The following is a 25,000-nucleotide window of genomic DNA, read 5'->3' on the forward strand; positions in this document are numbered from 1 at the left end:
TGTAAGGAGCCTCTGGGACAACTTCAAACATACCAACATTTGCATCATGGGGGTGCCAAAAGGATAAGAGAGAGAACAAGATATTAAAAACCTATTTGATGAAATAATGACAGAAAACTACCCCCTACCAGGTGAAAGAAATAGACTTACAAGTCTAGGAAGTGCATAGAGTCCCAAACAAGAGGAAGTCAAAGAGGCCCACACCAAGACACATACATGCCAAATGTTAAAGAAAAAGAATGAATCTTAAAAGCAGCAAGAGAAAAGCAGTTAGTTACCTACAAGAGAGTGTCCATATGACTATTAGCTGGTTTTTCAACAGAAACTTTGTAGGCCAGAAGGGAGTGGCAAGAAATATTCAAAGTGATGGATAGCAAGGACCTAGCTTCACAGACAAGAAAAAGCTAAAGGAGTTCATCACCATCAAATCAGTATGACAAGAAATGCTGAAGGGTATTCATGAAGAAGAAGAAGAAGAAGAAGAAGAAGAAGAAGAAGAAGAAGAAGAAGAAGAAGAAGAAGAAGAAGAAGAAGAAGAAGAAGAAGAAGAAGAAGATTAAAAATATGAACAATAAAATGACAATAAATACAACAATTGAATCTAAAAATAAATGAACAAGGAATCTAATGAACAAAATAAACTGATGAATAAAATAGAACCAGAGGCATGAAAACATGGACCAGAGGTGGCAGGAAGCTATTCACCAAATAATTTATGTGCATTACCTATGGACACAGACAATAGGATGATGAAAGCTTGGGGTGGGGCAGGAAACAGGTGGAGGTGGGAAATGGGGGAAAAGGGGACATATATAATACTTACAACAAAGAAGATTTAAAAAAATAAAAAATATATATACAGATAAAAAATCACTAACAGTGTGCTCAGTGATGCTTAAGTTATTTTAATGATGCTCATTGCAAGATGGTTACAGTAAACATTTTAACTGAAATGCTGAGTTGTTACTGCAAAGGAAAGGTGATTTTACATTTTTACTCCATCTTCATCTGTTCTATTTGAAGTTTTTGAAAGCTGTTCAAAACAATTTGATATCTCAAAATATATCTGAAAGCATCATATTATCTTGAGAATTTGTTCAAACTGATTAAGGGAAATAAAGTGGACTTCATTGGTTTTCTGTAATGTGTTGCTGGACTAGGAAATAAAACTATTGAAAACATTATCTAGAGTGCTACATATTGACATTTATTAAAATGATTATTTACATGATGCTATTTATGGAGGATTGTTACAATTTTTGGAAATGCTTTCTCTTCCTGGGAGAGCTTTTTCCTTTGTAGAGTTTGAGATCTTTTACTTCTGTTAATGTTAGAGGCTGTACAACTGGAAGTCCTGCTAGGGTATCACACACAGAGAATGGCTTTTAAGCTAGAAATATACCTTATTTTATTATCTTTGGGTAATAGGCACACAACGCAATATACAGATGATGTATCATAGAATTGTACACTTGAAACATAATCTTATTAACTATTGTCACCCCAATAAATTATTGAAAAATAAAAAAATAAAGGGCTCACCTGATGAGGTTAGGATGACCTAAAATTTTTCTTGTAATTATTATTTTTTTCTGGTTAATGGGGTACTAGAATAATTTTTAAGAGTATGAAAAGAAATTTGTTTGTTTACAAGAGCCATGATTTGAGCTATTAAAATGTTCTGGGAATATGATTTGGGAAAAATGTGGTGAGAGGTCAAGATTCGGCAATACACGAGCATGTTAAAAGATGGACACAAACTCTCTTGGATGAACTCTCCTCTGGCTTTGGGCCAACATTGCTTTCCTGTCAACCCCCTGAGTGGTTGGAAGACCCTGGCTAACTTGCTTTTGTAGTGTTTTCTTTTCTATTTTTTTTTTGGGGGGGCGGGGTTTTGATTGTTAGTCATGACCATCATGTGACCACACACAATCCTCTCCATCCTCAGCAGAACTGTCAGGATTCTCATCTCAACTAGAGTCTCTGTGCTGCTCCTCAACTTGGTCTCTCTTTTTCTTCATCTTTGGTTGGGTGTATTTCTCCACATTTTTATCTTCTGCCTCTTTCTTATGTGTCTTTCCCCTTTTCCTTTCTATTTGGATATCTGGAAGGTCAGGTTCTGCAACCAGGGCCTGTGGCTTATTGTTTAGCTCTGCCATCAGCTTGACAAAATACTCCTGGAAGGTGAAGGCATGGGCGATCACATTGGAGGTTCCATTCCATCTGGAGTGGCAAGGCTGAAATAATCCTCAGGAGTCTTTTTACTCTGTCTTTTCCCAAAAATGCAGTCAAGGTTTGTTTTGTTCTGAGATGATATATCCTTCCCTTTTGTGAATATGGTTCTTGGAGATTTGGACTTTTCTTTAAGGCTGGAAGATTTCTTTTCCTTTTGTCCTAGGGGAGATTGCTGATTCTGGCCCATAGCAACTGTTCAGTTCAGCCAGAAGCTGGTTGAAATCATCCTGATGAGCAATCCAGTTATCTTCATTATTGATCAAAGCTCCAAGTCCCAGGCTGTGATTTTTTTTAAAAAAATATATTTTTTATTGACTTTTTTTTACAGAGAGGGATAGAGAGTTAGAAACATCGATGATAGAGAAACATCAATCATCTGCCTCCTGCACACCCCCTACTGGGGAGGTGCCCACAACCAAGGTACATGCCCTTGACTGGAATCTAACCTGGGTCCCCTCAGTTCGAAGGCTGACGCTCTATCCACTGAGCCAAACCGGTTAGGGCCAGGCTGTGATTTTTAACTTGAACTTTAATGTGATTTATGGCTCCTTTCTCTTCACTGCAATGGCCCTTTTAAATTTCCATATGCATTTTAATTAAATTTATTGGAGTAAAATTGGTTAATAACATAAACTTCAGTTGTACAACTTTATAATGCAACATCAATATATTATCTTATGTGGTCACCATCTGAAGCCTAGTCTACTTCCATATGCATTTTTGAATTAGCTTCTCTATTCCTGCAAAAATATTGCTTTTTTTGAAATTTATTGAATTCATAGATTAATTAGAAAAGTTGAGATCTTTACAATATATAGTCTTCTCATCCATGCACATAATCTGCCTATCTAAAAATGTTAGCTCTTCCTTTGCTATATCAATAAGCTTCTATTATTTTCTTCATTATGTCTGACATCTTTTATTAGATTTATTCCTAGGTGCCTTGTAAATATTATCAATGCTATTTTTTAAAAGCAGGTCTAATTGGTTGTCTACATTTTCTAATACTATGGAATGGCAATTTATCACTTGCAAAGTTATGAATATGCTTTAGGCAGAACAACCTGTGATAGTGCAGTACCTCTGGGCTAGAAACAGTAGAGAACTCACACTACCACATGCCTGAAGGAGATGGCTACAGCTCTTTGAGAGGATCTGTGGATTCCCATAGACTCTATGGCATAGAGGAAAGCAGGCAATCCACAGGAGCCTGTGGGAGGTTTGGAGGTGAGCCAGGCAAATCAGTATTCTGCCCTCACTATTTTTGTCCTACAGTTTCTTGCTAGTATCTCTCCTTGGCTGAACCCAACTCAAAGATTTATTCCTAGGTGCCTTTTAAACATAATCAATGCTATTTTTTAAAAGTAGATCTAATTGGTTGTCTACTTTACTGAGTCCACCAATCCACATGCTAACCACTTCCAGAAGCACCATCACAGACACATCCATAAATGACATTTAACCAGCTATTTGGTCATCCCTTGGCCCAGTCAAGTTGCCATAAAATTAATCATCACAGTAATTTACACATACTAACTCAATCTTCACAACACTCCTATGAGATAAATACTTTTATATTTATCTTATAAATGAAGAAATTGAGATACAGACAGGTTAAGTAACTTTACTGAAGTCTCATCATCAGTAAGTAGGGAAGCTGGGCTTTTAACCTTGGCTGACTGATTGCCAAATCTATACTCCTAAACATATTCCCCTTATGTCTTATCTGGTGATTGTGAAATAACATTAATAACACCAATAAATATTGCACTACTCTTTCATACCAGATAAAACTTTGATTGAAACTATAAAATAATGTGGGGATAACTTACATATTTATGTTATTGTGTCTTCCAAATGGCAGTCTATCTATTCATTTAAATGTTCTTTAATAAGAAGCTTTACAATTGCTTCTAAAAAGGCCTTGCAAAACTTTGTTAGATTTATTTTTAGCTATATTTTGTTGCTATTGTAAACTGTTTTCTTAAATAATTATAGGATTTACATGTGTATAGAGATTTACATGAGATTGTACTTGATTTTTGTATATGTTCCAGCAAATTTGCTAAACATTCATATTCATTATGTAAATGTAACTAGTTTAGACAATTATCTTCAGTGAATACAGATAATTTTGTGTATTCCTTTCCAATCATTCTATTTTTGATTTGCTTTTCCTTTATATGTGCTACCAGCTGAGTTCTCCATTACAATACTCAACAGTTGTGATAACAGGTATTCTTGTCCTAGTCATTATGTTTAAAAGTAATTTTTTTTTCATTTCACCATTGAGTTGGATATTTGTTTGTTTTTAAAAGTTCCTTTACATACCAAATTTGATGGTAGATTCTTTTTTATAAAATGTATTTAAATGTTACTGGAATTCATACTATTTTTTCTTTAATTCTGTCACTGAGGTGAATTATATATCTGAACAAACCTAATTTTAGTATATTTTATGGTTTTTTCACATTGCTTGGTTCAATTTGTGTCTTACTTTAGGAAACTACAAGTGGACAGATGTTCAGTTGCAAATTATTGAGAGAGTAGTCTATAGAAGGGAAGGGGACAGAACCAAGCAAGGATGTGCTCTTGGAATACCCATCCACAGATTTCCTGCCTTAAGACAGGTGGGCTGAGTTTTTGTAATTTAATCAGTGGTTGTTCCCAGTAGGGTAGCACATGTACAGGGCATGTAAATGGCAGGGCATGGCCACAACATGTTTTTGTAAATAAAGTTTTATTGAAACACTGAAACACAGCAGTGCTCATTCATTTACATATTGTCTATGGCTGCATTTGTACTATAAGGGCATAAGCTAGTAGTTACAATTGAGACTATCTGGCCCAGAAAGCCTAAATTATTTGCCATCTGGCCCTTTATAAAAAAATATTGTAAACCCTTTTTCTAGATTCATGTTGAGATTGTTTTTTTTTAAAAAAAAAACAATTTCTTTTTTATGGTACCAAGTTTATAATAATTTTGATTTTTAAAATATATTTTTATTGATTTCAGAGAGGAAGGGAGAGGGAGAGATAGAAGCATCAATGATGAGAGAATCATTGATTGGCTGCCTCCTCCAGGCCCCACACTGAGGATCAAGCCCACAACCCGGGCATGTGCCCTGACTGGAATTGAACCATGACCTGTTGGTTCATAGGTCAATGCTCAACTACTGAGCCACATCGGCTGGGCATAATTTTGATTTTTGTATTAGTATAATCAAGTGGCCTATTCTGTATTCTTCTAGACTTTGGAATATTTTGAATAAGTTGGTAAATTTTTTCTTAGAGCTTATGGTTAAAACTTGGAGTCTTGAATTTGTGGGAAAAATTTAAAGCTCTAATATAATTTTTTAAACTATTTAGCTATTTTAAAAGATTATATTTTCCATATACTTTTGTGACAATATTATTTAATTATATTTTTATAAACGTATTTGCATGAGCTAAGTTTTATATTTATTGACTGGTAATTATTTCATCTTCTCGACTTTTTATTTTTTTTAACATTTTTAATGTCCCCCTTCCTTTTTTAATATTTTATTTTGGCTTCCCTACTGTTTTATCACTTTTATTAATCTTTTCAAATTATTAATATTGTTGATTGTTTATGTATCATTTTGTTTTTCTAATTGTATCATTTTCTTATTTGTTTCTAATTTAAGTTGTCTTTATACCTATAGTATGTCTTCATCTTACTTTCCTAAGATTCTCTTCTTCAAACTTTTTCTGTTATATGCTTGAATCATAAAGTTCAATCTTTCTGTTTCCCAATATATAGTATTTTAGTACTCTTTTAAAAATATGTTTTTATTGATTTAGAGGAAGAGGAAGGGCGAGGGAGAAAGAAACATCTATGTGAGAAACATTGATTAACTGGCTCCTTCACATTCCCTACTGGGGATTGAGCCCACAACCCAGGCATATGCCCTGAATGGGAATCACACCAGGGAACTCTAGATGCATGAGAAGATACTCAACCAACTGAGCAACACAGGTGAGGGTTTATGTACTTTTTAAAATGTATCTATTATCTAACTACATTTCCAGTATGATTAATTCATTTACCAATGAGGTGTTTGAAATATGTTTATAATTTATATATATACAAGGCTTCTCTAATTATCATTTATTATTGATTTTAATTTAATTGCTTTGTATCAGAGAACATATTGTGTATGATTACAATTTATTAAAATTTGTATTTTCTTCACAATAAAATGTATGGTCATTATAAAGCATTTCATGTATAATTGAATGACTTTGAGGTTTGGTGTATTTCAATAATTCTGGAAAATTCTCTACTAATATATCTCTAATTGGATTTCCAGAAAGAGGATAAAGAAGATAGAAGAACATTATTCAAACATATTAAGCCTTCTTATTCTGTCTTTAACTTCTCTTAATAGTAATATATTTACTACCTTCTTTTTCTCTATTATATATTCTGGATACTTTTTTCATATGTATCAATTATTTTTTTACCTCTATTGACTCTACTGTTTAGCTGATCTTATGCATAGAAGTTCACATTTTATAGTATTTAAATTTTGAGACAGTCTATTTGATTTTTTTTGTAATTTGTTTAATTATTTTTATAGGTTCTTGCAGGTAATTTTAATTTCTTCTTTTATTTCTTTAGATATTTTAAATACTTTTAATGTGTTTGATGATTCCTACATATGAATTTTTGTGTATTTGTTTCTACTTTTTTTTTTCAGACTTCATCTTAGGGCCTCATTTCCTTATATACTTTATGGAGTTTTATCTATCTGTATAAACTCCTTGCAGTACTGTATTTGTGTGGATATTCCTTGGGGTTACACACAGCCTTGGGGTGAATATTATTCCTCCAGGAGGATTCATATTTCCTTGCAAGTAGAGTGATAATAAGCTTCAGATCCTCCTGTTTCAGAGCAGTGTATGTTTAGAAATGCCAAAGGGGGCGGTATTTTCCCCTTCTTCTCCAAGCAAAAGTTGAGTACATGGCCTCCACTTAAAAGCTGCCTTCTAAAGACTCTCACTTCTTTTTTTAAAATAAATCATTATTGTTCAGATTATTACAAGATGTTCCTCTTTCCCCCCCCCATAGCTCCCCTCCATCTGATTCCCCCCAACCCCATGCCCTTAACCCCCGCCACTGTCCTCATCCATAGGTGTAAGATTTTTGTCCAATCTCTTCCCACACCCCTCACACCCCCTTCTCCCCGAGAATTGTCAGTCGACTCCCTTTCTATGCCCCTGATTCTATTATATTCACCAGTTTATTCTGTTCATCAGATTTCTTATTGACTTGATTTTTAGATTCACTTGTTGATAGATATGTATTTGTTGTCGCTTTGTTGTTCATAATTTTTATCTTTACCCTTTTCTTCTTCTTCCTCTTCTTAAAGTATACCCTTCAGCATTTCATATAATCATGATTTGGTGGTGATGAACTCCTTTAGCTTTTTCTTGTCTGTGAAGCTCTTTATCTGACCTTCAATTCTAAATGATAGGTTTGCTGGGTAGAGTAATCTTGGTTGTAGGTTCTTGCTGTACATCACTTTGAATATTTCTTGCCACTCCCTTCTGGCCTGCATAGTTTCTGCTGAGAAATCAGCAGACAGTTGTATTGGTACTCCCTTGTAGGTAACTAACAGTTTTTCTCCTGCTGCTTTCAAGATTCTCTTTGTCTTTTGCCCTTGGCATTTTAATTATGATGTGTCTTGGTGTGCTCCTCTTTGGATTCCTTTTGTTTGGGGTTCTCTGCACTTCCTGGACTTGTAAGTCTATTTCTTTCACCAGGTAGGGAAAGTTTTCTGTCATTATTTCTTCTAATAGGTTTTCAATATTTTGCTCTCTCTCTTCTTCTGGCACCCCCATAATTCAGATGTTGGCACACTTGAAGTTGTCCCAGAGGCTCCTTAGACTATCTTCATATTTTTGTATTCTTTTTTGTTTGTTTGTTTTTCTGGTTGGGTGTTTTTTTGCTTCCTCATATTTAAAATCTTTGGTTTGATTCTTGGGGTCCTCTAGTCTACTGTTGGATTTCTGTATATCATTCTTTATTTCAGACAGTGTATGCTTAATTTCTGACTGGGCCTTTTCAATTTTTTTTGGCATTCTCATTAAGATCCTTGAAGGTCTGACTAAGTTCCTCAGAGGTCTCACTAAGTTTCTCGGCAGTTTCTAGAAGATTCTTGAGTAACGTTATAACTGTGGTTTTGAACTCTATATCCAGTAGTTTGCTTTCCTCCATTTCTTTCATTCATGACCTGTTTCTTTGTCTCTGCATTTTGGCTGCTTCCCTGTGTTGATGGAGTGGCTTTGTGTGGTAGGTGACCTATAGGGCCCAGTGGCTCATCCTCCCCAATCACCTGAGGTGGAAACTCTTGGTGCACCCCTTTGTAGGCTGGGTGCACAGTCTTTTTGTAGTTAAGCCTTGATTGCTGTTGGTACACTAGGAGGAATTGACCTCCAGGCCAATTGACTGTGAGGATCGGCTGTGTCTATAATGGAAGAATTGCTGTGCTGGAGACACCCTTATGGGGCAGGACTTGCTTCAGTGGGGCTTTGGTGCTCACTGAATCTGCCTCTTGAGTGTGTCACTTATGTATGTGAGGAGTTGAAATCTGGTGTCATCTCACACTGACCTCTAGGTACACTGGTTCCTGGATCTCCAAGGAGGTGCAAGTCAGCTACTGTCTGAGGCCACCCAGCAGGAGCTACAGGGAGATCTGCAGATTTCTACTCTTTGCTTGGGGTTTGGAAGTTTTGGAGCTGTCTGTCCCCGCTGTAATTTTTTAGGTTAAGCTGGGAAAGGTCAGGCTATTCATATGCAAAAGCTGCTGCCCACAGCTCCTGTGGGTTTGCAAATTGGGTGGGGCGGGGTCTCAGGGAATCACTAGGGCATGGCAAACAGTGATGGCTGCCAGTCAGCTGTCTCTGCATCTCCGCATTTCCATCTCTGTGTTTCTGCGTCCTGTGTCCTGCACTCCAGCACAGTAAACAATGATTCCTGCATGCACCTTTGCGAGAAAGCCACCCTCACTTTTCAACCTGATGCTAGATAGTCTAGTTTCTCCCCGTATGAGTCTGGGTCCCCAGAGTCTCACTGGAAACTGGAGTTCAGAGGAGTCTGGAGCTTGTATCTCCCTTCCAATTGGAAAAAAGAGCACACCCAGGCACCAGCCCAATTCGCGCACACCTCCATACCTTTGCTTTTCCGAACCTCTGCACCTCCTACACAGTCTCAATGAGCTTCTTTATTTCCTTCTGGTTGTAGAACTTCTACTCCACCAGCTTTCCCGTGGTTCTGGGCGATAGTTGTTTTGTCTTTTAGTTGTAGTTTTGGTGTGGTTGTGAGAGGCAGCACGTACAGGTGTATACCTTATGCAGCCATCTTGGTTTCTCCCACTCACTTCTCTATAGTTCATCTTTCTATTTATTTTTGGCATTTGAGAATTCATTACTTTTTTTAACTGGATTATGACTAAAAAAAATTCTTATGCATTGTTGTGGTTTTCCATAATAGGATTGTTCAATATACTAATAGAAATGGACTCCTTGATTTGTTTAATACAATGATATATTCAGTTTCCAAATATACCATTTAAATGTTTAATGTTACACTTCTAAATGAGATGGGCATATTATTTTGTTTCCCTGTTATCTTTTAAATGTTGGATTATCAGAATCAGGTTGGGGGATGGGAATATAATAAAATAATAAATTATTAACAACAGAAAAAATATTAAGAATAATCCTGTAGAAACACTTCCTTTATGCTTTGCCAATGAAAATTAATGTCAACAAGAAAAAATAGTAAAATAAATTGAAAAGCAGGATATACCCTTTTTAACTGTGTTGTTTTTTTAGTTGGAGCCTGAACTACAAATTGATTGCATGAGCCAAAATGATTACCCTCTTTTACAGAGGATTCTGAAGACAATACCCATTGGTAAATAGGAGAATGCTAGAATTCTACACCCCAGGCTCCCTGCTTTCTTCCTGGAGTTATCTTATTAAAACCTATGACAATCCATATACTAGTAATAGTTATCATTTCATTGAGACCTCATATGATCCCAACACAGCTCATTATTTTGTATCCATTCCATTCAATTAATTTTTTAAGCACCGACTATGTACCAGGTACTATTCTGGATGTTGGGGATGCAACAGTGGGGAATAAAAAGACATGCATCCCTGTTCTCATGTCATTTAATTTCTAGGTGGAACAAGACAGACAATAAAGTAAATTGCATGTATATTAAAATAAGATAAGTGCAATGGTAAAAATAATGCAGAGGGTTCAGGGAGAGATTACAGTTTTTGAAAGTTTTATCAGGGAAGAAATCAAGCTATCTTACAAGGCAGGAGGAATGAAGTTCAGATAGGTGAGTGGTGTCCAAAGTCACAAGCCAATTATGGCAGAAAATGGGATTGGGACCCAAGCTCAGGTTCTTTCTATCTCAGTCTTAATCTTCTTATGGCTTTTATATTGGCATTCACAAACATCTCTAAGTATTAACCAGGCCTAACCCTGCTTAATTTTCAGAGATCAGATGACATTAGCCATATTGAACCCAAGAATAAAGAGTATACAGATATGACATGCTAATAAATCCTAGCTCTAGTTAATAGTCACACAATTTGGAAACAAAACTGAGACCACTGAGGCCTGAGACATCCAGACACTTTCATGGATCATGACACTTCTTCCTAGTGGTCTTTCTATCCAGGAGCTGGTTTTGGGAGGTGTGTCCTCTCAATGCTTCTCACAGAAGGTTGAACATTCTCCCCAGGTTGCCTCATCTTTGACAACCTAAAGAAATCCATCACATGCACCCTAACCAGTAACACCCCTGAGATCACCCCCTTCCTGTTCTTCATCATCTTCAACAATCCCCCACCTCTAGGCACCATAACCATCCTCTGCACTGACCTGGGCATTGGCATGGTAAGGGCCAAACTGGTTTTTTAATTACCATAACCTTAGAAAATATTTTGGAGAAATTTCCCTCTTTTATGTTTTTTAGAATGATTTTTTCTAGGAAGGGTTTCCAGGTTTGTGGGGGTGTTCTCCTTGCAGTTTGATACCCACCACAAGTGTGTTTCATTTTAGATGATAGTTTGACATTAATGTCGAACTGTGGGATTCTTCTGTCTCACTAGAGGTAGGAATTTGGATCTCCACTCATGTGTGGCAGAGTGTAGGATTTAATTTCTCAGAGACTTCTTAATTATTTCCCAGACAGAAGACTGGGCAGGTGACAATTGTCCTTGCTGCCTCCTTGCCCCAGAAAGTGTAGTTTTCCAATCCCCTTTAATAGCTGTCTGCTGGCATTTCAGTCCCATTTTCTCACATGCAATTTCATACAGACACAAGACCACATCCTCAGTGGGCATTACCACTCCACCCTTGTGCAACCAGAGCCTATTTTCAGGCTTGATAACATCCTAAAGCACCATAGGATCAGCCTGCAAAGTTAACACTGTGGTACTTACTTGCCTTTCTACTTCTGGAAAGTAGGGATATCTTTTTCTCTATGTATAGCTAAGCTGTGAATGAACAATTTTGTCTAGGACTTTCATGTTCCAGAAGTTTGAGGGGCATCAGTGCCATTCATTAGGCTGTGCTACCAGAAGCAGCTGACCTTACATTTTCTGCTAGTTGAAGGGAGGCTATTGAAATGCTGCCCAAATATCTTTATCAGAAAATGGGGTGGGGGAATACTGTCATTTTACTTAATGGTATCATATGGAAGAATGACCTAAATCATTATAAAATCACATTATTCTATGAAAAGTGTTCTAAATGGATGCCACAGGCATTGATAATTTAATTTTCTCTTTTATGTTTTTCTCCCTATAATGTCTACTTTTAAAACCCTGGCTTAATGCCAACAAATGTAATGGTTTTCACTTATGTCATCTTCTGATTATTGCATTTCATGTTTCTAAGTCCAGAGGAAATTTTAACACAAGATTTCACTTCAATACCATCCTCAAACACGTGCTTGAAAAGTAATGTGATTTCTATTACAATTGTTCTGTCACTATAGATGACAGTCCCAAAGGAATTTTGAGTTTTTTTCTTCACTTATAAATTCATTTGTTATATACACACATACCATATATAAATATTTATCTGTCTTCTGACTGATTAAATGGATATATACTAATAGTGATAAAATTAAACTAATACAAAATTTTCTGCATTATGATGAAAGCATTATCTCAGACTGTGCTTCCTACTCCCTTAAGGACACTTTTAATCTCATTGTTGCTGATATAAGCTCTGCTTTCTCACAAAAGAAATTCATATGGTAGGACTTCTATATTCACTGACTTTTAAAAGATCTTACTATTTTTTAAAAACCACTATTTACCCAAAGTAAATGCATTGAGATTATTACATGACAACAAATATTGATACTTGAAATCTGCTAAAAGAGTAGATCAGAAATGTTCTCAATACACATACCACAGTGGTTACTATGTGAGATAATGGATATGTTAACTAACTTGATTGTGGTAATCATTTCACTATAAATATATATATATATATATATATATATATATATATCATATTATCATGTTGTATGCCTTAAATATATACAATTTATTTATCTATTATACCTCAGAAAAGTTGAAAAAATAAAGAAAGAAATAAACAATCCTTAACATGGTTGATTAGATGTATATTTGTTGTATATACTCATGAGCTGATGGTGGGTATTACCCAATTTTTTTTCAATACAGATTCTATAATCTATTGTCCATGTAAGTTTACTGGCAGAAAACATAGCCTCACAAGAGAGGTTAAACTCATACTTTTAGATACTTTAGTAGTTATTCATGACTATGAATCTGTAGGTGACCTCAGAAAGGTGAATTACAAGCATGTAGGTATTTAGATATCAAGTCAACCTCAGTTCTTCATAAAAAACAAATCTATTCATTATATTTTGAGTATGGATGATAAATGCTTTTCATATGAAATACATCTGTTAGGAAAACACATTAATGGTGTAGTGGTGGAATACTAATACATCAGTTATTCTTCGGAATGCATTTATTTGTTGCATTTATAGAAAAATAATGTCCACTTTAGGGAACTGATGAATCTATAATATTAGTATCTGTCAAGCCATATGTACCACGTTGGGTTCAGTTCTGGCTGCCACATTTTACAAAAATCTTTGAAAGACTGGAATATGTTGAAAGGAAACTGAGTGGGAGATGAAATGATGACATATGAAGAATTAGTGAAAAATTTGGAACTGTTTAACTTGAAGATCAGAACACTTAGAAATCAGACAGATTGTCCTTTAAAAGGAGGTAGGGTTGCCAGTCATTCAGCACATAGACCTTGAGCAAATACTCACATTAGGTAGTGAGTATGGGGCCCTGAAGGGAGCAATTATGAATAAGAAGGGCATGCTCTTTTTAAGAAATATACAGTTTGAATCCAGACAGTCTTGCTCCAGAAAACATGCTCTTAACCACCAAGCTACACTACCTCTGAGATAGATCATTGGTCTCCATCACAGGACATTTTCTTGCACAGTCTCCATGGTTATGTGTTAAAAGTGATCCTGCCCAGACAGAGAGGATGTTCTAAGTGACCTTTGAGAACTTTCTAGTTATTATGAGTCTGTGATGCTGCTGAGATAAGCTTATGAGCAACCAGTAGTCATTAGTTTACAAACTAAGGTTAATGCTTTGGACCTTTATTTAAGCCAGATCAAGAAATTCTATCTTTTGATTTGTTGCTGAGATAAATATCCGTATATTCCTATTGCTTGCCATTTAGTCTTTTTATCTTCTAGACAGCACAGCCTTTTCTTTGCTCAATGAAAATCTCACTATTCTTCTCCATGAGGATATATTTCTCATGACACACAACAATGCTGCATTCCTCACTGTTTGCCAGTGGACTTTCCTACAATTTCCCTTTGTCCTCCATGACTTAATTGAGGTTTTCAAAAACAACTATTCTGCCCTAACTGGTTTGGCTCAGTGGATGGAGCATCAGCCTGAGGACTCGGGGGTCCCGGGTTCGATTTCGGTCAAGGGCGTGTGCCTTGGTTGTGGGCATATACCCAGTGGGGAGTGTGCAGGAGGCAGCTGATCGATGTTTCTCTCTCATCAATGTTTCTAACTCTCTATTCCTCTCCCTTCCTCTCTGTGAAAAATCCATAAAGTATGTTTAAAAAAAAAAAGAAAAACAAAAACAACTGTTCAGCTAGATTCCTGATTTTATCTTCTAAAGGAATATGTTTGAAACTGATTGAGCCTGGTTGCAACAAACTTTGTTTTATATATTGATGGACTAGCACTCTTCCAAAGGCAAACCATTGAAAGTTTTTAGTCTTAAAAGAGTACTTTGTTTTAGCTCTTTGGTGAAGTTTATAAACATATTCCATAGATAACCATGGTGGATCCATGTCTCATTTGAGGAAAGGATGCCCCATCACTACACAGGAAGTTTAGTAGTTTGTTCTGAAGCTTGATGTGATTTTAGTGCAGTGTTCAACTCCTCCTCCGTAGTGTCTCAGCTGAAGAACTTGCTTCTCATGTCAGTAAATGTGAAAAGATCATTTTCACAAACTCCCACCTCCACTACCTGCATCTGTGCTCATACATCTTGCTTTCTTTTTGGTCACTGTGAACTGTTTTCCCAGCAAAAATTAATACTTCCACTTGTGCACTAGATCTAATGTCTTTCTGCCTATTCAGGACTTTGTTATAGTAATCTCTCCTATTTTCTGTGACATAAATTTATTAAGACTGGAAAGTGTTAGAGAGAAACAGGTATGATAGTGGGCGAAATCAAGAGTTCTCTTTTGGAATGTCCTGTGAAGTGCATCCCCAATACAATATCCAAGTGGATGTATCAAATTGGCATATGCATAAATGAGTCTGGTATACCAGGCAGGTCTCAAGCACAGGCAGATAATTTGGAAGCCAGAAGTACATAAATGGTATTAAAAGCCACAAGTTCTGACTGGGGAGGTACAGAAAACTAGGGCATCACTGACTGAGTATTAGAGATCTCATAGAGAAGTAAGCAAAGCAGAGTGACTGGGAATGTCCCATAAGGCAGAAAGAAGTGCAATGTGATGAAGGACAAGGAAGGGAAGTGTGTCAAGGAAGGAGCGGTCAACAATACTCACTACTACTGAGAAACATATGAAAAAATAGAAATGTGAATGTTGGCTTTAACAACAAAGAAGTCATCTTTCTTTGACAGTTGAGTTATTCAGGAATGATAAAGACACAGAGTCTGAATTTTTCCCAAAAATATTTTTTTGTTAAAAGGAAAGGAGAAACTAGGTGGAACAAGGAGGGGGAATATCTGTTGTCAAGGAAATGTTAGAATTGACAAAGCAGTGAAGAAGTTAGACATAATATTCTTATGACAAACATTAATGGCATTGTTAAAGGTAATACTGAAAGGGCTAAATAAGTATGAAGAAATATAAATATCAAACCTAGATTAAGATATTTTAATAAGTCAATCTCTATAAAACTGACAGAATTTTTCAAAATTATGGACAGAGAAGAGTTCTGAGTAATATTTCCTGGAATAGGTAGAGATAGACTGGTCTTCTACAAGGACATCAAACATTATTATTATTTTTAATATATCTTTATTGTTGAATGTATTACAAATGTCCCCTTTTTCCCTATGAACCCCTTCTACCCCACACACATTCCCAACCCCAGGCCTTCACCACACTATTGTTTGTGTCCATGGGTTTTATATATATATATATATATATATATAATATCCTATCTAATAAAAGAGTAATATGCAAATTGAACGTACCTCCACTACAGCCACCAGCCAATCAGGAGCGAGTATGCAAATTAACCCAACCAAGATGGCTTCGGTCACAGAGTGAGCAGGAGGCTTGGGTTTCCCTGGTGATGGAGGAAGCCAAGCTTCCTGCACACCCTGGCTGGCCCAGGCATCTGCTGAAGGCTACAAAGTTTGAATTATAGAAGATAAATAAATCCCAACAAAAATGGCTGCGGCCAAGGAGCGAGAAGGAGGCTTGGGTTTCCCTGGCGATAGAGGAAGCCAAGTTCCTGGCCTGCCCTGGCCTCCACTGAAGGCTACAAAGTTTCAATTATAGAAGATAAATAAATCCCAGATACCAGGGCCTCCGTTTGGGTCGCCATGGGGCGTGGCTGGCCTGCAAACCACCACAGGCTCCTGGCCCAGGCTACCCCACACCCCAAGGGAACCCCCACCCTGATCCAGGACACCCTTCAGGGCAAACCAGCTGGCACCCACCCTTGCACCAGGCCTCTACCTAGCTAATAAAATAGTAATATGAAAATTGACCAGCACTCCAACACACAAGATGGCTGCCCCCATGTGGTCAAAGATGGTTGCCTCCATGTGGACACAAGATTGCCACCACAAGATGGCCATCAGGGGAGGGCAGTTGGGAGGGATCAGGCCAGCAGGGGAGGGCAGTTGTGAGCTATCAGGCCATCAGGGGAGGGCAGTTGGGAGGGACCAGGCCTACAAGGGAGGGCAGTTGGGGGTGATCAAGCCTGCAGGGAAGGGCAGTTAGGGGTGACCAGGCCAGCAGGGGAGGGCAATTGGGGGCAACCAGGCCTGCAGGGAAGGGTAGTTGGGGGAACCACGGACTGCATGGGAGAGCAGTTTGGGGGGGACCAGGTCTGCAGGGGAAGGCAGTTAGGGGTGACCAGGCCTGCAGGGGAGGGCAGTTAGGCATCAATTAGGCTGGCAGGGGAGTGGTTAGGGCGTGATCAGGCTAGCAGGCAGAAGCTGTTAGGGGCAATCAGGAAGGCAGGCAGGCGAGCATTTGGAAGCCAGCAGTCCTGGAATGTGAGAGGGATGTCCGACTGCCCATTTAGGCCCGGTCCTGGTAGAATCGGGCCTAAATGGGCAGTCGGACATCCCTCGAGGGGTCCCAGATTGGAGAGGGTGCAGGCTGGACTGAGGGATACATACCCCCATGCATAAATTTCATGCACCGGGCCTCTGATTATATATATATATTTCAATTAGCATATTCCCATATTCCCTCTTTATTATATAGGATATATATATATATATATATATATATATATATATATATATATCCTATATAATAAAGAGGGAATATGGGAATATGCTAATTGAGCATCACTCCATCACAAAGATGGCTGCACCCACAGCTGAGGCCAAGTTCCCATAAGGAACCTTAACAAGCAATCAGCAGGGACCTGAGGCTATGCCCTCCCCCGCCCCCATGGTGCTTGAGAGGGGACCTCAGGCTGTGTCCCCCGTCCTGGCATTGGGCTAGGGGTCTTCAGGCCGTGCCTCCCCCCAGTGCCAGGCCAGGGGTCCTGAGGCCACGCCCCCTGCCCAGCAGTGCTAGACAGGGGACCTCAAGGTGTGCTTCCCATCCTGGTGATGGGCTAGGGGACCTCAGGCTCCTCCCCCTGCCCCAGTGTCAGTCAGGGGGACCTCAGACCGCACCCCTGCCTGGCAGGGCTTGACAGGGGACCTCAGTCCATGAACCCCACCCAGCAGGGCTAGACAGGGGATCTCAGGCCATGTCCCCCACCTGGCAGGGCTTGATGGAGGACCTCAAAGCATGACCCCCGCCCTGGTCTGGTCTGGGGGACCTCAGGCCATGCCCCCCATCCTGGAGCCGGGCCAGAGGACCTGAGCCTATGCCTTCTGCCTGGCAGGGCTTGACAAGGGTGGGACTGGCCAAGTCTGGATCTAGCCCAATGTGGGGGTGGGGGCCGGCCAGGTCTGGGTGTCACGCAATTTTGAGGTGCATGTGGGTGGGCAGGGACTTGACTCTGGGTCCCATGGTGTGCTCCAGACTCTGACAGGAGGAAGGTTTTCATATACATTTTACTAATTTTCTTTCATCTCTGACACTTCTATTATAGAGTAAGGGCAAATAACAATATTAAATTATTTCCTCTAATTTATCCCCTTTTAATGTGCACAGATTTCGTGCACTGGGTCACTAGTATACACACACACACACACACACACACACACACACACATGCATGCACTGGTTAATCTCTTCCCAGACAACCACCCACCCCCACCTTCCCTTTGAGATTCATCAGTCTGTCCCATGCTTTTCTCTCTCTAGATCTATTTTCTTCATCAGTTTATTGTGTTCATTAGATTACACATATGAGTAAGGTCATGTGATGCTTGTGTTTCTCTGACTGGCTTATTTTGCTTAGCATAATACTCTCCAGGTCCCTCTATGCTGTCTCAAAGGGTAAGATATTCTTCTTTTTTAGTGCTTCATAGTGTTCCATTCTGTAGATGTACCACAGCTTTTTATCCACTCATTTGCTGATGGGCACTTAGGCTGTTTCCAAATCTTAGCTATGGTGAATTGTGCTGCTATGAACATAGGGGTGCATACATTCTTTCTGATTGGTGTTTCAGATTTCTTAGGATATATTCATTGAAGTGGGATCACTGGGTCAAATGACAGTTATAAATTTAATTTATTGAGGAAACTCCATACTGTTTTACATAATGACTGCACCCACCTGCATTCCCACCAGCACTGTATTAGGGTTCCTTTTTCCCCACACCCTTGCCAGCACTTGTCACTTGTAGATTTGTTGATGATAGCCATTCTGACAGGTGTGTGGTGATACCTCATTCTTTTTTAATTTGCACCTCTCTGATGATTAGTGACTTACAACATTTTTTTTATGTCTCTTGGCCATCTGTATGACCACTTTGGAGAGGTATCTATTTAGGTACTTTGCCCATTTTTAAATTGGGTTGTTTGTCTTCCTTTAGTTAAGTTGTATGAGATCTTTATATATTTTGGAAATTAACCCCTTATCAGATATATCATTGGAAAATATGTTTTCCCATGCAGTGGGCTTTCTTGTTGTTTTGTTGATGGTTTCTTTTGCTACGCCGAAGCTTTTTAGTTTGATGTAGTCCAATTTGTGTATTTTATTCTTAGTTTCCCTTGCCCTAGGAAATGTATGGGCAAATATATTGCTATGAAATATGTCAGAGATTTTGCTGACTATGGCTTTTTCTAGGATCTTTATGGTTTCAAGACTTACATTCAAGTCCTTTATTCATGTGTACTGTGTAAGTTGGTGGTCTAATTTCTTTCTTTCTTTTCTTTTTTTTTTTTTTGGCATGTATCTCTCCAATTTTCCCAGCACCTTTATTGAAGAAATTGTCTTTACTCCATTGTATGCTCTTGCCTTCTTTGTCAAATATTAATTGAGCATAATGGCTTGGGTCAATTTATGGATTCACTATTCTGTTCCATTGATCTACATGCTTATTCTTGTGCCAGTATCAGGCTGTTTTGATTATAGTGGCTTTGTAGTATAATTTGATATCTGGTTTTTTGATCCCTCCAACTTTGTTCTTCTTTCTCAAGATCACTGTGGCTATTTGGGGTCTTTTTTGGTTACATATAAATTTTTGTAGTGTTTGTTCTAGATCTGTGAAATATGCCATTAGTATTTTAATAGGGGTTGTATTAAATCTATAAATTGCTTTGGGTAGCATGGAAATTTTAACGATGTTGATTCTACCAGTCTATGAACACAGTATAATCTTCCACTTGTTTATATCTTCCTCTATCTCTTTTTTCAACAGCCTGTAGTTTTCTGAGTACAGGTCTTTTACTTCCTTGGCTAAGTTTATTTCTAAGTATCTTATTTTTTTTTTTTTTGGTGTAGTGGTAAATGGGGTTGTTTTCTTTTTTTCAGTTTCTCTTTCTGAGAATTCATTATTGGTGCATAAAAATGTCATTGACTTCTGGGTCTTAATTTTGTATCCTGCTATGTTGCTGAATTCATTTATTAAATCTAGTGGTTTTTTTGGTGTAGTCTTTAGGATTTTCTACATACCATATCATGTTATCTGCAAGTAATGAGAGTTTTACTTCCTCTTTGCAAATTTGGATGCCTTTACCGTTTCTTCTTTTCTGATCACTGTGGCCAGGACATTGAGTATTATCTATATATATAAAAGCTTACTATGCAAATTGTCCCTACAGGAGTTTGACCAAGAGACTGAATGCTCACTATGACGTGTGCTGACCACCAGGGGGCAGTGCGGAATGAAGGAAGGTCCCAGCTGGCAGCCAGCAGCCAGGGAAGGGAGGTCCTGGCTGGCAAACAGAAGGCCTCAATCGGCCCTGATTGCTGGCCAGGCCTACAGACCCTACCTGTGCACAAAGGGCCTCTAGTTTTTGAATAAGAATGGTGAAAGTGGTCATCCCTATCTTGTTCCTATTCTTAAGGGAGATGATTTTAGTGTTTGCTCATTGATTATGATGTACCTGAATATCTAATAATTCATGAAATTAAAGCAGTAACTTAAAAAAAAAAACAAAACTAGCAAACGAAAGCCCTGATCTGGACAGCATAACATAGGAATTTTACCAAACATTCAAAGAAGAACTAACACCTATCCTTCTCAAACAATTAAAAAAAATCCAAGAGGAAGGAACACTGCCAATCTCTTTTTTTGAGGAAAGCATTATCCTAATTCTAAAACCTAATAAATACACTACAAAGAAAGAGAATTACAGGCCAATATTCCTGATGAACATTGATGCTAAAATCCTCAACAAAATATTAGCAAATCAGATCCAGCACTATATTAAATGATCATATACCATGACTAAGTGAGATTTATTCCAGGGATGCAAGGCTGGTACACTATTCCCAAATCAATAAATGTGATATATCACATAAACAAATTGAAATACAAAAATCACATGATTATATCAATAGATACAGAAAAAGCATTTGACAAAATCCAGCAGCTATTTTTTAATAAAAACTCTCAGCAAGGTGGGAATAGAGAGATCATACCTAAATATAATAAAGGCCATATAGGATATTCAATATTATTGATGCCCCTAAAATTTATCTTTAGCACACTTCTTACTAAGAAATATTATGTCTTTTAATTTAACTTTAGGCGAAAATATGTAACTTCTTACATCAGACATTCACTTCCAAAATTTAAAAAAAGTATTTCACTGGGCGTTTAACATGAAAAATTCATAGGATGGATTTTCTACCACTGTTTTCTTTAATGGAACTTCAAATACTGATAATGAAGTAAAACTCCCCCTGGTCCATATGTTTGACTACAAAAATTTCAGTCATCACCCCAAAGTACTTAGGCTACTGTTTCCCTTTTCAATTTTACATGCAATTATTTGCTGATGAAAAACTTTCCTTACTTCATAGGTACAAATTAACGCCATATCAAACATCATGGGAACAATTAAGATTCAGTAGATTCTAAGGTAGGTGAAAAACTTAATTTTAACCTAATATATTTTAAACTTTGATATAATAATCAGGAATTTACACCGTTTCTATTATTAATTAAAATTATTGAAAAACAAGATGATGATGGTGAAGATGATGATTGTGTGTAGAACTCTTCTTGGTTCATAATAAATGAACAATAAAGATCTGTTGTTTTATTTTAAAATAAGTACTTAGAGCTCATGGCAAGACATTTGCTGTTTACTTATTAGGAAGCACTGTAATTTGTTGCATATTAGGCCGCTCTAAATAGTGAGCTATTTGAGCTAACCTAAATATTAGGAAATATTTGTCTGGAATGTACAAAGGTAGGGTGAAACCTATTTTTTACCCATACTTGGAGAGACAACGTTAAGTTGGGTGTAAATTGAATAGTGAACGATTAAATTTGATTATAAAAGTGAGGTAGCTATAGAAATATAACAGTCTCTGCATTATAGTAATTCTGATCTTCCTTTTTATCCTCTATTTTTATTATCCATAAAGTCACCCTACCTAGAAAGTAACAGGGCCAGTGTGAGTGCCTTGCCCTCCCCTCTAGTCTCCTATACTCACCTTCAGAATACTAAGCTGGGTAAGAGACCCATTTAGGAAACACAAATTATAGCAGAATTTCTAGGAATGTTTATTTAGAACATCTGCTGGGCATCTGTGGGCTAAAAAGATGCATATCTTGGAGATGGGTATAATTTCTTCTAAACACATTCATTTCAGGAGAAAGTTGTCCATGTGTTAAGGCAATATTAACCATCACAGTGAGTTCTATCTGTTTATACTTCCTTTTTAACAGTGTTGTGAAAGCAAGTAAGTATACTTGCAAGTAATTTGTAATATATTGACAGGAGTATACTTGCAAGTAATTTGTAATATATTGACAGGAAGACACATGATTACAAAATTACCTTAAACCTTTTCCAGTTTCATCTGGGAAGGAGAAAACCGAGTGATAAATTTTCATACTAATACAAGTAATTCCGCTCAAAGCTCTGTAGCCTGACATTGATCATTGGATCAAATATCAAAGACTAGTTTATTTGTTATTTTTTTCTCCTTTTTCATGTGTGTACTTTGGGAAAGTTGTGACACTTTTCTTAGCTTCAGTTGCCCCATCTACAAAATGGAGATGACATATCTGTTTTAACTATATCTCAGAGTTATTCTAAGGTTCAAACAAGTTAATTTATGAAAATGTAATATATAATTGATAAAGCATTAAAACATATGGTCCTATTTTTATTAATACTAGATGGGTTTAGCTTTTCCTTAATTCCACAAATTGCTTTAAGATGTCAATCTTATAAAAGATGAACTTAAGCTAGTTAGCCCAGCTTTTATAATCATTTATTTATTTTGATGTTCTAAAGAAAAGACCTAGGGTCACTGCATTTTATAAAGGGAAGAACACATTATAGAAGCATCATAAATAATAAACAACTATATAAGATATTTGGAGGTATTTATTGAAATACTTTGTTGTGTCTCTGAAACACCCCTTAGCTTACTTTGAATAATTAATGGATGTTTTCTTAAAAATTAATGGCAGTAATGTGAAGCTCATTCATGTCTTTCAAAGCCCTTGGAGCTCCTGGGGATAAATGAGTACTTCTAAAAAAGTATTCTTTTTCTTAGAAAAGAAAGTAATTCATCCAATTTTCAGTAAGGCATCACTTTGTAAGTTAGAACATTTATTTTACACCCCAAGGTAAAGTTAATAGGGATATGGTATGCAGAAAAACAAAAAGCAACAATGACCCACTTGTGCATGGTACCACATATGAGTGCTAGTTCACTGGGACAAGTTATCGTCTCAAAAAAGGTTGCTCACTACTAGAAATGAGGATGACATTGATGCTTAACATAAAAGATAGATTTGATTTTCTTTGAAAAAAAGTCTTCCTGGTTTCAAAATGGCAGTGGAGTAAGTGGAAGCTACACTGACACTCTCCCAGGATCAAACTAGAAATACAACTAAAATACAGAAATACCAACCTAACCAGTTTGGCTCAGTGGATAGAGCATTGGCTTGCGGACTGAAAGGTCCGGTCAAGGGGATGTACCTTGGTTGCGGGCACATCCCCAGTAAGGGGTATGCAGGAGGCAGCTGATTGATGTTTCTCTCTCATCGATGTTTCCAACTCTCTATCCCTCTCCCTTCTTCTCTGTAAAAAAGCAATAAAATATATTTTTAAAATACAGAAATACCACCCTGAAAAAGCAATGAAGACTAGCTGGAGAGAACCCTGATAACCAAGGAAAGTGGAGATCACATAGAGACTAGTAGGAAGTGAGGTGTTGAAGGGCTAGTTGGATTCCCACAGACAGCAACTGAATTTCTAGAAGGATATCTGAGCTGTGGGGGGTTCCCACTGAGAACTCTGGGATATAAGCCCCAATTTGGCCTCCCCAGCCTAGAGCACCTGAACTGAGATAGGTGCCCACATAACATCTGGCTGTGAAAAGCAGTGGGTTTGCTGTCTGCTAGGGAGAGACAGCTGGAAATGCAGGCTCCCTCTTAAAGAATTGGTGCACAAAATTTCATGTGCAGCCACTCACCTTCTGCTCCAGCCCCAAGAGGGCAGAGTGGTCTAGAGCTATGTGAGGAGAATCCAGACTTGGAAGCTCTGGGGTTAGAGCTCAAAAGGAAGCGCCTGGTTTTCCTGTGTTGAGTCATTCCCTCATACTGCAGAGAACACCTTTCTCCACCAAACCTTTACCATCCAGGCAGCTTTTGCCTGGGGACAGGGAAGCAATTGTCCCATCCAGTTGGAAAACATCCTGCCCACCATGTGGAGTCCATGACTTGCTATGGTCCATAGCCGTAGGCTAATTAAGACTGAGAACAACAACCAGACTAAAGGCAGAGGTGGATCTTTGGAAGCTTTGAGTCTCTGCCTGATGTCCTTCTAAACTCAGGGCTAGTAAAAGCAGACCGTTGTGCACATCTTAGTCCTTTCCAAAGGCACTGAGGCACAGCAGAAGGAGTCACAAGCTATGGATTGCTGATAGCTCCAAACAGGATACTCAGGGCCAGTCACAAACCAAAGTCATGAAACCATAAAAATCCAATAGGAAACCAAAATCTCAGTCATCTCTCATAGCAACGTGTTTATAGATATATCTCCTAAGGCAAAAGAAACTAAGGAGAAAATAAACAAATGGAACTACATTAAAATAAAAAGCATCTGCACAGCAAAAGAAAGTATCAACAAAACCAAAAGGGAGCCCACTGTATGGGAGCACATATTTCCCAATAATACACCTGACAATGGGTTAATTTCTAAAATATATAAGGAACTCATACAACTTGTCAAAAGGAAGACAAGTAATCCAATTAAAAACTGGGCAAAGGACTTAAATAGACACCATTCCAAAGTGGACATACAGATGGGCAAAGACATATAAAAAATGCTCAAAGTCACAAATCAGACAAGAGA

At 37.7% G+C, this 25,000-nt stretch overlaps 1 pseudogene; it reads right to left on the reverse strand.

The window, feature by feature from the left end:
• Window positions 1-1,970: 1,970 nt before the first annotated feature.
• Window positions 1,971-24,380, reverse strand: LOC114228761 (PIN2/TERF1-interacting telomerase inhibitor 1-like; annotated as a pseudogene).
• Window positions 24,381-25,000: the final 620 nt, after the last annotated feature.

The sequence above is a fragment of the Eptesicus fuscus genome, chromosome 1 (genome assembly GCF_027574615.1).
Source record: "Eptesicus fuscus isolate TK198812 chromosome 1, DD_ASM_mEF_20220401, whole genome shotgun sequence".
NCBI classification, from domain to species: Eukaryota; Metazoa; Chordata; class Mammalia; order Chiroptera; family Vespertilionidae; genus Eptesicus; species Eptesicus fuscus.